General features: G+C 40.9%; 1 protein-coding gene across 7 annotated transcripts in view; it reads right to left on the bottom strand.

Annotated features, from left to right (window-relative positions):
- mbd6 (methyl-CpG binding domain protein 6) overlaps positions 1-13,082 on the bottom strand; it is a 239,446-nt gene that overhangs the window by 89,570 nt on the left and 136,794 nt on the right. The gene's annotated exons all lie outside the window — the stretch shown is intronic.

The following is a 13,082-nucleotide window of genomic DNA, read 5'->3' as shown; positions in this document are numbered from 1 at the left end:
GGAAATCACAGGTCAGGCAGCATCCATGAGGTGAAAATGTGTTGCTGGAAAAGCGCAATCCAGGGAACAGGAGAATCGACGTTTCAGGCATAAGCCCTTCTTCAGGATGCTTCCCTGGATGCTGCCTGACCTGCTGCGCTTTTCCAGCAACACATTTTCAGCTCTGATCTCCAGCATCTGCAGACCTCACTTTCTCCTCAAAGCATCCATGAGGAGAGAGCAAACCAACATTTCGAGCTGAATTGATTCTTATTCAGAGCTAGCTTAAATCTAGTTTACTTGCACAATGTGTTCTAGTTACTGTTAATCATAGATGATATTAGATTGAAAGAACATTAAAGCAAAAAAAAAAAGAACACTAACTCCTGACTCTCAAGCATGGACTCAGGTTCCTCAGCTGCAGTCATGTAGTAACAATATGAGTAGATTCTATGTGTATTGAAGCACAATTCCTATTCTTTACAGGCAAAGAATGTGTACACACACTGCACATGCTTAAAAGCAACAAAATAGGTATCAACCATTCTGGCTGCAAGGCTTGGTCCTTAAGTATATACAAGACTGAGGTAGATTTTTAATTACTAAGGGAATCAACGGTTATACAAAAAAGGGAATTGAAGATTGTCAGATCAAGCATGATCACATTGAATGATGGTGATGGGCCCGAATAGTTGGCCTCTGCTATGTCTTATGCTCTGACTCATTTTTCAGGACAATGGCTTGACCAGAGTTAACATGCCTTGCTGAAATTTTAAACAAAGCTAGGTAGTTTATTTTTCCATTCATAGGACATAGATGTTGCTGGCGAAGGAAGTACTTATTCCCATCCCAAATTGCCCAGATGGAAGCGAATGAGTGCAATGAAAAGTTTGTAATGTCGCCTCCAAGCGCCACCTTCAGGACAGGGGACAAAAGTACAGATAGTTTAAGTGGTGTTGCAAAATTGAAATTGTTTAAAAAAGGACTAGCATGGGAATACAGAGTTTAAATAGTCCAGAATGAGAATAAAAAGTGTCTTTAAAGTACTCAAGTTACAGACCTTTTTTCACTGAGTTAGTACGTGCTGGGTTTCCTTCCCTGACAGGCATTAATGAACCAGATGGGTTTTGAACTCAGACCACTGCACCATCCCCTCCTCTAATGTCAGCTGCCTATCCTCAATATCTGGTACATTCTCCATGGCAAAACCTCTGATCAATCAGCTTGCTCGCATCCCAATCAACATTCTCCTCTCAGTAAAAAAGTTGCTTTTTTAGTTTAAGGCAATAGTTCCAACCCAAGTTTCTTAGACAAGCTGTACACAAAATTCTATTGCCTCAATGCTCAAGTCATGGCCACTCTTCCCAAGACTATCCTTTACGAGGAGGTTATGAACCAATCTTGGATCATTAGACATCGCTTAGGTCTGAAACTTGTTGGTTCGACAATTTCTGAGGAACTCTGCTGAAATGTATTCTGCATGCATTAATATGTGCAAACTTTATAAACACTTTTTATCGACAAATATCTAAAGCTGTTGATCTATGGTTCTGAAAAACTGCCCATTGTAATTATAATAGAATCCCTACAGTGCAGATAGAGGTCATTTGATCCATTAAATCTGCACCACCCCTATGAAAAGTATGCCACCCTACCCAGTATAATTCTGCAACACATTAATCATGGCTAATCCCAGCCTGCTCATCCCTGGACATTACCTGGCAATTTAGCATGGCCAATCCACCTAACCTGCACACCTTTTGACTGGCGGAGGAAACTGGAGCACCCAGCAGAAAACCATGCAGACGCAGTGAGACCCAAGGCTGGAACTGAACTGAGACATTGTGAGGCAGCAGAGTTAACTAATGTACTGCCCCAAACCTGCCTCTCGATAACCTTGAAATCCTCTAAAGGAAACTGTGAACTTATTGAACAGTAGCACTTGACCATTTTGATTAAAACATTTTCTATAATGTGTTAAAATCTAATCCCCATCAGCAAATTAACCTCCTTTGTCATGTGTAGTGAACACTAAGTCAGTGACAGGCTCCAAGATAATATAAACTACAAGAAAGTGAGGACTGCAGATGCTGGAGATCAGAGTCAAGAGTGTGGTACTTTCTGATGAAGGCCCGAAACAGCAATTCTCCTGCTCCTTGGATGTTGCCTAACCTGTGAGCTTTTCCAGCCCCACACTCTCGTTCTAAGATAGTATTGGCAAGCTGGTGGAACCAAGATGCAAAAACAGGTGAGACCTGTGGGTACATGTTTACAAAGTGTAGAAGATGGCAAAAGCTTGTTCAAAATCAAGAAGGGCGTCAATAGAATAGAATAGATAAACTTTTCCCATTGGCAGGTGGGCCCAAAGCCAGAGGACACAGTTAAAATGATGGGTTAAAGCACCAAAATTACATGAAGCAAAACATTTTACCCAGCTAGTACTCTGAACTGGAATGCACACAGTCTGAAATAGTGGCAAAGGGAAATACAATTGTGACATCCAAAGAGGAATGAACAAAGTACTTGAAAAACATATATCGGGCTATGAAGAAACAGCAGCGGGAGTCACACGAGTTGGATAACTTTTGCAAAATGCTAGTTGAAAGGCCTCCTTGTGATTTGTAATCATTCTATAGTTCTATAAATAAGACTTAACATAAATATAAACTTTAACTACAATTCAACAAATATTTCGGACTCCAAGGGCTTTTGACAATTTCTAGTGACATCCACACGAACCAATTGGCAATTTTAGCAAGCTTAGTTATTTTTAAACAAATTACAATCGGTCCAGAGTTTCTTTGAAACACATTGTTCCTGCTGTTCATTTTTACCTCTACAACTATGGGTTGAGGTCATTTTTTTTAGTCTGTTTGTAAACAATATACCTCAGTAAATTAATGGCTAAACTTCACTTAAAGCTGGTGCATAAGTGGGATATGGCCCAATGACGAACTAATAAACTTTTGACAGTTTATTAAACCTTTATCTAAATCCTGCAAAACTTTTTATAAAATGATTCTTTAACATTGAGAATAAGGCAATGTATCTTTTGTCCCCCTAATTAGTATTATTCCATGGACAATGTTGCTGATTATTTTAAAATGTTGGGCAGTATCACAGCTGTTAAAACGTGAGCAGTACTTTTCAGGCATTTTGTTGGCTGTGAATTGGTCCGAAGCTGCCTCAGAGAGGTGGAAACTCTAAATAAACAGATTTTCTCAGCATAATAGTAACAAGTCAAAAACCAATACAGGGAAAACCTTAAGGAATAGCTGCATTGTGAGAATGCTCTCAATACCTGTATGGTGGAGGCATGTAGTATTTCCTGTTTATTGAAAAGATAAGAAACACATTTACTCTTGCCTCATTCTAAAAAACTAAAACAGAACATTAAGATTCTGCGATGTCTGAATTTATAGAGATATACAGCATGGAAGCAGACCATTCGGTTCATGCTGACCACATATCATAGAGCTATTAAAGAATCCCTATAGCCTGGAAATAGGTCATTTGGCTCAACAAGTCCACACCAACTCTCCGAAGAGTAACCCACCCAGACCTATTCCCCTCCCTTATTACTCTACATTTTCCCTGACCAATGCACCTAGCCTACACATCCCAGAACACTATGGGCAATTTAGCATGGCTAATTCACCTTACCTTGCACATCTTTGGACTGTGGGAGAAAACTGGAGCACCCGGAGGAAACCTCACGCAGGCACGGGAAGAATGTGCAAACTCCACATCGACAGTTGCTCGAAGCTGGAATTGAACCCGGGTCCCTGGTGCTGTGAGGCAGTCGTGGTATTCACTGAGCCACCAATATCCTAAATTAATCTCGCCCCATTTGCCAGCATCTGGCACATATCCAATTATACCCTTCCTATTCATGTACCATCCAGATGCCTTTTAATGTTGTAATCACACCAACCTCCACCACTTCCTCTGGCAGCTCATTGCATACACGCACCACCCTGTGCGCGAACAAATTGCTCCTTGGACCTCTTTTTAATCTTTTCCCTCTCACCTTACACCCATATCCTCTAGTTCTAGTAAAAGATTGTCAATTTACCCTATTTATGCCCCTCATGAATTTATAAACATCTTTATGGCCACCCCTCAGCCTCCAATGCTCCAGGAAAAATAGTCCCAGTCTATTCAGCCACTCCCTATAGGTGAAACCCTCCATCCCTGGCAGCATCCCCATAAACCTTTTCTGAACCCTTTCAAGTTGCACAACATCCTTCCTATCGCAGAGAGATCAGAATTGCATGCAGTATCCCAATAATGGCTTAACCGATGTCCTGCACAGCTGCAACATGACCCGAGAGAAAGCGAGGACTGCAGATTCTGGAGAGTCAGAGTCAAAAAGCGTGCCACTGGAAAAACACAGGTCACCCAAGCAACAGGACAGTCGACATTTCAGGTATAAGCCCTTAAACAGGGCAGGATGTCACCACTTACTGGTAAGGTCCTGGGGAGTGTTGCTGAACAAAGAGACTATGGAATGCAAATTCATAGTTCCTTTAGAGTCTCAGGTAGATAGGATAGTGAAGACCAAATTTGGTACGCTTGCTTTTATTGGTCAGTGCATTGAGTATGTGATTCCTGATGAAAGGCTCATGCCCGAAATGTCAACTCTCCTGCTCTTCGGAAGCTGCCTGACCTGCTGTGCTTTTCCAATGCCATACTTTTTGACAGAAACATGTCCTTCCAACTCCTGTACTCAATGCACTGACCAATAACGACAAGCATACCAAACATCATCTTCAGTATCCTGTCTACCTGTGACTCCATTTTCAAGGAACTATGAACTTGCATTCCAAGGTCTCTTTGTTCAGGAGCTTACCATTAAGTGTATATGCCCTTCCCTGATTCACCTTTCCAAATTGCAGCACCTCACATTTGTCAGAATTAAACTCCAACTGCCACTCCTTGGCCCACTGACCCATCTGATCAAGATCCTGTTGTACTCTGAGGTAACCTTCTTCACTGTCCACTACACCTCCTATTTTGGTCCTCTGCAAACTTACTAACCATAGCTCCTACAATCACAATCAAATCATTTGGATAAATTATGTAAACCATTGGACCAAGCACCAATCCTTTACGTTAAGCTAATAGTCTTGGAAGTCATATTTCTGTTCAATTTCAAATAGAATGATAAATTTTAACAGATTATCTTAATTTCACACTCTCTCTCTCATTCAAAGATTTCAGAAACTAAAATGTTCACAAATCATATCAAATTTTATAATTAACATTACCCAGCAACAGTCTCTTAGCTCAGATTCCAGACAATCTAATTTGACAGCCATCAAGAAACGCTATTCATTTGTGTATGATTACTGTTGAAGCTATTGTGCAAGTTAAGTTTCAATCTTGGCTTGATAGAAAATTCTGACCAAGGCTCAAGTTCCACATCAGGGATAGGGTGCACAATCTAGTTTGACTATTCAGTGCAGTGCTGATACAATGCTTAATCTTGGCATATGCTCTCTTAGCTGAAAAATTCACCTGCATCTATAACTACCCTCTCTGATGGACTTAACGGAAAAAAAAACTTGTTTCAAAATTAGAGAAAGTGAAGCCTTTTATCGCAATTCAGGAAGCAATCTGAGTCGACATAGTATATGACTGAAGTAAAAAGTGTGGCGCTGGAAAAGCACAGCGTCCAAGGAGCAGGACAGTCAACATATCAGGTATCAGTCCATCCTCAGGAATGTTTGGGTGGGGTGGGGTGGGGTCAGGAGAAAAGACACAGAGATAAATAGAAGGGTTGGGGTGGGAAGGCGAGAGATAGATGCAGATGGGGGGTGATTGTGATAGGTCAGTGAGGAGAGTGGAGTGGATAGGTGTGAAGGAGGATGAACAGGTAGGACAGGTCAAGAGGGTGCTGTCGAGTTAGGAGGGTTGAATCTGGGATGAGATGGCTCCCATTTCAGGGACCGCAATTTCTCCTCTCGCATGAACAACAACAATGCCCTCCAGCACATCTCCTGCACTTCCTGCACCTCTGCCCTTGAACCCCGCCCCCATTGGTCCTCAGCTTCCACCCCACTAATATCCAGATACAGTGCATTATCTTCTGCCGTTTCCACCACTTCCAATCAAACCCCACCACCAGAGTCATTTCCTTCCTGACCCCTAGCTGCGCAGAGACTATTCCCCAGTGACTTCCTCGTTAGGTCCATGCCCCACTAATCTACCCTCAACATCTGGCATCTTTCCCTGCCGCTGCAAAACCTGTGCCCACATCTCTCCCCTCAATTCCCTCCAAGGCTCCAAATGATCTTTTCACATTTGGCAAATATATTCCTACACATCCACCCACCTTCATCTACTGTGTCCGTTGCTCTCAACGTGTTTGCTTGTACACTGGGGAGATGGAACGACAACTAGCGGACTGTTTCAGGGAACATATGTGAAACACACACACCAAACAACTCCATTGCCTTGTGGCCGAACACTTGAACTTCCCTTTCCACTCCACCAAGGATACACAAGACCTTGGCCTCCTCCATTGCCAAATCCAAGTCACCCAATGACTTCTGCCGTGGGACTTTTCAACTACACAGCATCAACATCGATTTCACTAGTTTCCAAGCCTCCCCTCCCCTCCAAACAACCCCAACTCATCCCAGATCAAACTGTCAAACTTGGCACCGCCCTCTTGCCCTGTCCATCTTTCTTCTCACCTATCCTGTCCACCCTCCCCATCGACCTATCATACCAACCCTCACCTGCATCCACCCATTGCCTCCCCAGCTACTTTCCCCACAGTCCACCTCCACCTTATCTCTCAGCCCCCTTCCTTGTCCTATATTCCTGATAAAGAGGTTATGCACGAAACATAGACTCTCCTGCTCCTCGGATGCTGCCTGACCTGTTGTGCTTTTCCAGTGGCAGATGTTTCGACTCCGACTCTCCAGCATCTGCAGTCCTCACTTTCTCTCATATTATATTTATGAACTAATTTTAATTCATTGTTTATTTTGCTGCTTTGGTTCAATATTTTTAAAGTTGATACCATGCTACTCTGAAAGAATTCTTCCATTCACCATTTCTATTTGATACACAAGAATTTTAGATGATGGTTTGCCTGTTGTTACCACAAACAACACTGTCATTGCAAACTGGAACCAAACATCTCATTTGATACATGGTCAGCAAACCAAATTATTGCTAAGAATTCTTTGAAACAGTAAAAGAGAAACAGACAGACATGGATTTTTATCCCATCTTATATGATTTCAGGATATCTGAATGCTTTAGAACCAATTAGGTATTCTTGAACTGTAATCTCCATTGAAATGTCAATTTGTGGACAGCTTAATCTCACAATCAACGTTGTTATAATACATAGTATGCTTTTTCAAGGTGCTGGTTGAGGGATGAAATTTGAACAGAAGATTCTGGCATTTGTTAAGAGTTGATAGAGTAGTTCCAGGGAATCCTTTACAACCAGCGGAAAGAGTTTTTGAAAAACAGCAACTCTGACAGAGGAGCACTCACATGATGGGACTGATCTATTAGCTTGGACTTAGTGCTCGGGTTGAACTTGAAACCACAATATTCTGATGCTGAGTTTCCAACTGGTTTTAAGCTTCAGGCTGGGATTCTCTCCTGCTACGCTTTTATAGCAACATTCTTCATTGCATCAGGATTCATTAGACGCCAGCTAGTTCAGTTGTAGCTATCACTGATAACAGGGACAGCAACATATTCGCTGCATTGCATATGCAAATAGCCAGACTTGTCAAACTTATAGCATGTTCTAAAAACTTCATAAGCAGTGAAACATAACCAAGAATGGTTCCCTCTAGATTTCTAAAACTATAAAACAAAGGTTCCAAATTGGATGCATTAATTCTGCCGCTCCCAAGTAAGTAATAGAATTGGGCTCTGGCAAGATTTTATAATGATGTTCAAGTTATTTTTCATATATGAGCCTAGAAAGAGTTTTGCCAAATCGTTCCATTGCAAAGATGATTTCGAAGTCAACTTCACTCCTGATGTGACTTCCATCCATGGCTCTAACAACAAGGGACTGCATTGATAGTAATCAAGCTAACAATCCTAGATCAAGATAAGTTATTTATTTCCAAGTTTCACCATGAACATCCAAACATATGTACAGAAATAAAATCATCCATAACCTAAGGATTCCATGCTTCAGCATAGAAATGCATCAAGAAACAAACTTACAATTTGGAAATAACTGCAACCTAACACATTTAAGAACAACATTTGGCAATTTTAGCAATAATTTGCAAACTCACCAAGTATTCTGAAGAATTATTTCTAGAACAGTGAATTTATTCTTTTTTTAAAATCGTGTATCTAACCCAGTCATTAAGAGCTTTGTAAATGGAAGGCTAAATCAGTACTCCAAGACAAAGTACTTGCTTAACTCGGGAAATTTGGTGAGTGAGAAATTTTAAGTATTGATGTCTTTACAGAGTCTTTTCAAGTTTGCATTTAGCATTGAACTTTGCCTGAGCATTAAATTACAATTACTCTCAGTCTTAATCAAATGATAAAAGAAAAATTGGGAGAGTAATCAGGATGTGTTGAGTGAGGAAACAGGTAAAAGGAGGGAAGTGGTGCTGTTCTGGTCTTTTACAGAACAGGAATTGATCAGGAAAGGGACAATGTGATCGGAGAGCTGAACATCGGTTAATGAATTTTGAGGCTTCTGTTTCACTATCTCAGGCAAAACCAGTAACTTTTGTTAACAGTAGCAGAAATCGGAATCAAAATTATTCACAAAAAAATGAAATAAACTTCCATGATTTAAAAGAAATTTTAATGTAAAATGAGAGTGACTCGAAATCAAACAAAACTAACTTTTAATACTTATTAACTTTTAATACTTCCGCCAAAATCCAAAGTTAATACTAGTTAAGTATGAACTAACAAGCAAGTTGCAGTCCATTATAAGCTATAAATTACTCATTAAATGGCAAACACAAGTGGATGCTCCTAAATTGGTTGAGCAGTGTATTCAGCATATAAGCAAACTCTAAGTAGGCACTTGCGGTACAAAGGCAGTACCGCTGTCGCTGAGTATGGGTTCAAGTCTCACCTGCTCCAGAGGTGTGCAACAATATTTCTTAACATGTTACAGAGTCATAGAGATGTACAGCATGGAAACAGACCCTTCAGTCCAACTTGCTCATGCCAACCAGAAATCCCAACTCAATCTAGTCCAATTTGCCAGCACCTAACCCATACCTCTCCAAACCTTCCTATTCATATACCCATCCAAATGCCTTTTAAATGTTGCAATTGTACTAGCCTCCACCACTTCCTCTGGCAGCTCATTCCATACACGTACCACCCTCTGCGTGAGAAAGTTGCCCCTTAGGTCTCTTTTATATCTTTCCCCTCTCACCCTAAATTTATGCCCTCTAGTTCTGGACTGCCCCATCCCAGGGAAAAGACTTTGTCTATTTATCCTATCCATGCCTCTCATGATTTTATAAACCTCTACAAGGTCACCTCTCAGCCTCCAATGCTGCAGGGAAAACAGCCACAGCCTATTCAAAATCTCCCCCAGCTCAAGTCCTCCAACCCTGGCAACATCCTTGTAAAATCTTTTCTGAACCCTTGCAAGATTCACAACATCTTTCCCATAGGAAGGAGAATTGCATGCAATATTCCAACAGTTGCCTAGCCAACGTCTTGTACAGTCATAACATGATGTCCCAACTCCTGCACGCGATACTCTGACCAGTAAAGGAAAGCATACCAAACGCCTTCTTCATTATCCTATCTACCTGTGACTTCACTTTCAAGGAGCTATGAACCTGCACTCCTGATTTCTTTGTTCAACAACACTCCCTAGGACCTTACTGTTAAGTGCATAAGTCCTGCTAAGATTTGCTTTCCCAAAATGCAGCACCTCACAATTATCTAAATTAAACTCCATCTGCCACTTCTCAGCCCATTGGCCCATCTGATTGAGATCTCGTTGTAATCTGAGGTAACCTTTGGGAGGCTGGTTAGCAAGGTGAGCATGGAATACAGAGAGAACAAGCCATTCGGATACAGAACTGGTTTGAAAGTAGAAGACAGAGACTGTTGATGGAGGGTTGTTTTCAGACTGGAGGCCTGTGACCAGTGGCGTGCCACAAGGATCGGTGCTGGGTCCACTATTTTTGATCATTTATATAAATGATTTGGATGTGAGCATATGAGGTTTAGTTGGTAAACTTGCAGATTACACCAAAATTGGAGGTGTAATGGACAAAGGAGGAGGTTACTTCAGATTATAACGGGATCTTGATCAGATGGGCCTAGGGGCTGAGAAGTGGCAGATGGGAGTTTAATTTAGATAAATGTGAGGTGCTGCATTTTGGGAAAGCAAATCTTAGCAGGACTTCTACACTTAATGGTAAGGGCCTATAGGAGTGTTGCTGAACAAAAACCTTGGAGTGCAGGTTCATAGCTCCTTGAAAGTGGAGTCGCAGGTTGATAGGATAGTGAAGACGACATTTGGTATGCTTTCCTTTATTGGTTAGAGTATTGATGTTATTGAGAAAATATCTATAGGGCAAACTCAGTAACAAAATCCTTCAAAACTCTGCTTCCCTTGAAAAGCCACTCCTCTTCTAGAACTTAGTTCAATCCTGAGTCAACAGCAGTGCACAACTAAGCCTAGTTTCATGGGCAAGGTCTTCAAAAGCGGAAGACACCTGCAAAATCTATTTGTGATCTCAACTGCACAAGCCATCAAACCCAAAAGCAGAAACTCTGTCTTTGCTTAATCTCAGCTGTTGGAGCTAGCCTCTGTAATCTATAGCTTGCATTTTTAGCATCAAGTTCTATTACTGAACATGAATGGCTCTGTGTTTCTTTAAATAGCCTCAACCAATTTTACTCTACACAGCAGCTTTGGTTTCTGATCTCAGTTTCAGTTTTTGTTTCCATAGGAACAGGGAGAGTAGGTTTTCTTAATCTTCCTTTCCAGTTTGATTATGTCTGAAGAATAAAGGTTTGGGGGTATTAAGTTAATTAATGTTGAGAAGAAATTCTCCTCTGCTTTTTATTCTTCCCCAAGAGTGATCGTTGCTGGCTATACCCAGCATTTATTACCCAATCTTAGATGTCATTGAAACGGTGATGAATGCTTTCATGAAACACTGCAGCTCATGCAATAGTTCACTCATGATACTGCTTAAAGTCCCAAAATTTTGATCCTCCAATAATAAAAGAATGGTGATATAGTTCCATTCTGAAGATGCATGACTTGGAGGGGAACCTGTAGGTCAGTGGTTCCATACGTCTGCTGCCTTGCCCTCCTTGGTGGTAGTGGTTATTCCTTTGGAAAGTGATGTCAGAGGTTAGCTGTAAAGAGTCCATACGGTGGATGGCATAATGCTGCTGAGAGTGGTGGAGGCAGCAGATCGGGTACCAATAATGCAGAATGTTTTTTCCTGGATAGTTTTAAGCTTCTTGAGTAATGGAGGAGCTGTACCCAGCCAGGCACTTAGAGGGTATCCCAACACACCTGATGTTTTCCTTGTAGATGGTAGTCAAACATTGAGAGTCAATGGAGGTGAGATGATGCCAGAGAAGGGAGCCGTGGCTGGCTGCTCCAAGACCACAGTTCAGCATTTAAGGGGGACTGTCAAGTTGGACTTGATGTCTTTATTTTTTTTCCCTATTTTCTATGCTCTGGTTTATTTGTGTGTTTTAAGATGACACCATAGAGTGGGAATTATATACACTGTATTTTGAATCCAAACGTATGTGACAATAAATAAATCAAGTCAATCAAGTTACTTGCTACACAATTCAGTCTATCGAGTCCACACCAACCCTGTGAGTCCACATCTACCCTGTCCCTGTTGCCCTGCATTTCCCATGACTAATCCACCTAGCCTGCACATCCGAGGACACAATGGGCAATTTAGCATCGCCAAATCATATCTTTGGACTGGGGGCAGGACCTGGTGGAAACAAACGCAGGCGCAAGGAGAATGTGCAAACTCCACACAGTCGCCCAAGGTTGGAATTGAACCCGGGTCCCTGGTACTGTGGGGCAGACTTCATGCCCATCAATGGTCAAATTTAAAATCTTAATTATAGTTCACAAATCCTTCCACTACCGACCCAGCTTTTACTTTGCCATGTTCTCCAGCTTGGCATGCCTACCGACCTCTAACCCATACATTTCATCTGTCCTCGCAGATCACTATGGGGAGTTTTCTGTATGAAAAGGTATTACATAAAAGTAGTAATATACATTATAAAATTCTGTTGAAGGAGGCCAAGTCAGTGCATGTAATAAGCTACCATCAGTGAGTGAAAAACTCAAATTAAAATCTTCAAGAAGCCCCATCCATCTCTGTAATAAACTGGAAAAGGTTGAATTGATAACAGAGTTTATAAGAAAAAATGTTGCAGGATTTTCATACAGATAATGTGAGGAAAACATGAAATGAGAAACAAAAGCTAGTCAACTTAATGACATAGAGAAAATAAAGCTATTTAACAAAAACCATTTGGAATATTTTTCACCATAATTCCGTTTCCTCAAATTACACCACAAAATGGAAACTGAACATTTACACAGAGCAGTGAAGGCCAGAGGACAGGCTTCAGAAGTTTCTGGTCACGATTTGAAAGACATAGAAGTGTTTTGAGATACCATTCTTATCTAATATTTAAAAAAGGTCAATACCATATGCCTTTGAGTGAAGCATCAGCAAAATATTGAAATTTACTTACTCTTACTTTAACATTTATCACTCTTTAAAACTATTCCTGGCAAGAGCTGTGGTACTGTTCAGAAAGTTACAAACTGTTGTGTAATTTAACCACTATCTTACTGCTTATGAATCGGTACATATACAAAGGCCATATGCTAAAGCAAAATAAGAGCAAATCCCCAGTCTAACTAGCATCCACATCCACAATTTTAACAGTTATTCAAGAGCAATCTAGAAGGTTACTGCTTTTCTCTTTCTAATTCAAGTACAAGGTCATTGTAATAGTCATTAGTGCGAACTAACTTGCTCCATGACACAAAAAACTACTGATGAAAGCAAGTAAGTCCTTAGAATGGTGTAAACCATTAAATTACAGCACTC

The sequence above is a fragment of the Chiloscyllium plagiosum genome, chromosome 7 (assembly GCF_004010195.1).
Source record: "Chiloscyllium plagiosum isolate BGI_BamShark_2017 chromosome 7, ASM401019v2, whole genome shotgun sequence".
Classification (NCBI taxonomy): domain Eukaryota; kingdom Metazoa; phylum Chordata; class Chondrichthyes; order Orectolobiformes; family Hemiscylliidae; genus Chiloscyllium; species Chiloscyllium plagiosum.
This window is presented reverse-complemented; position numbering and strand designations above follow the sequence as displayed.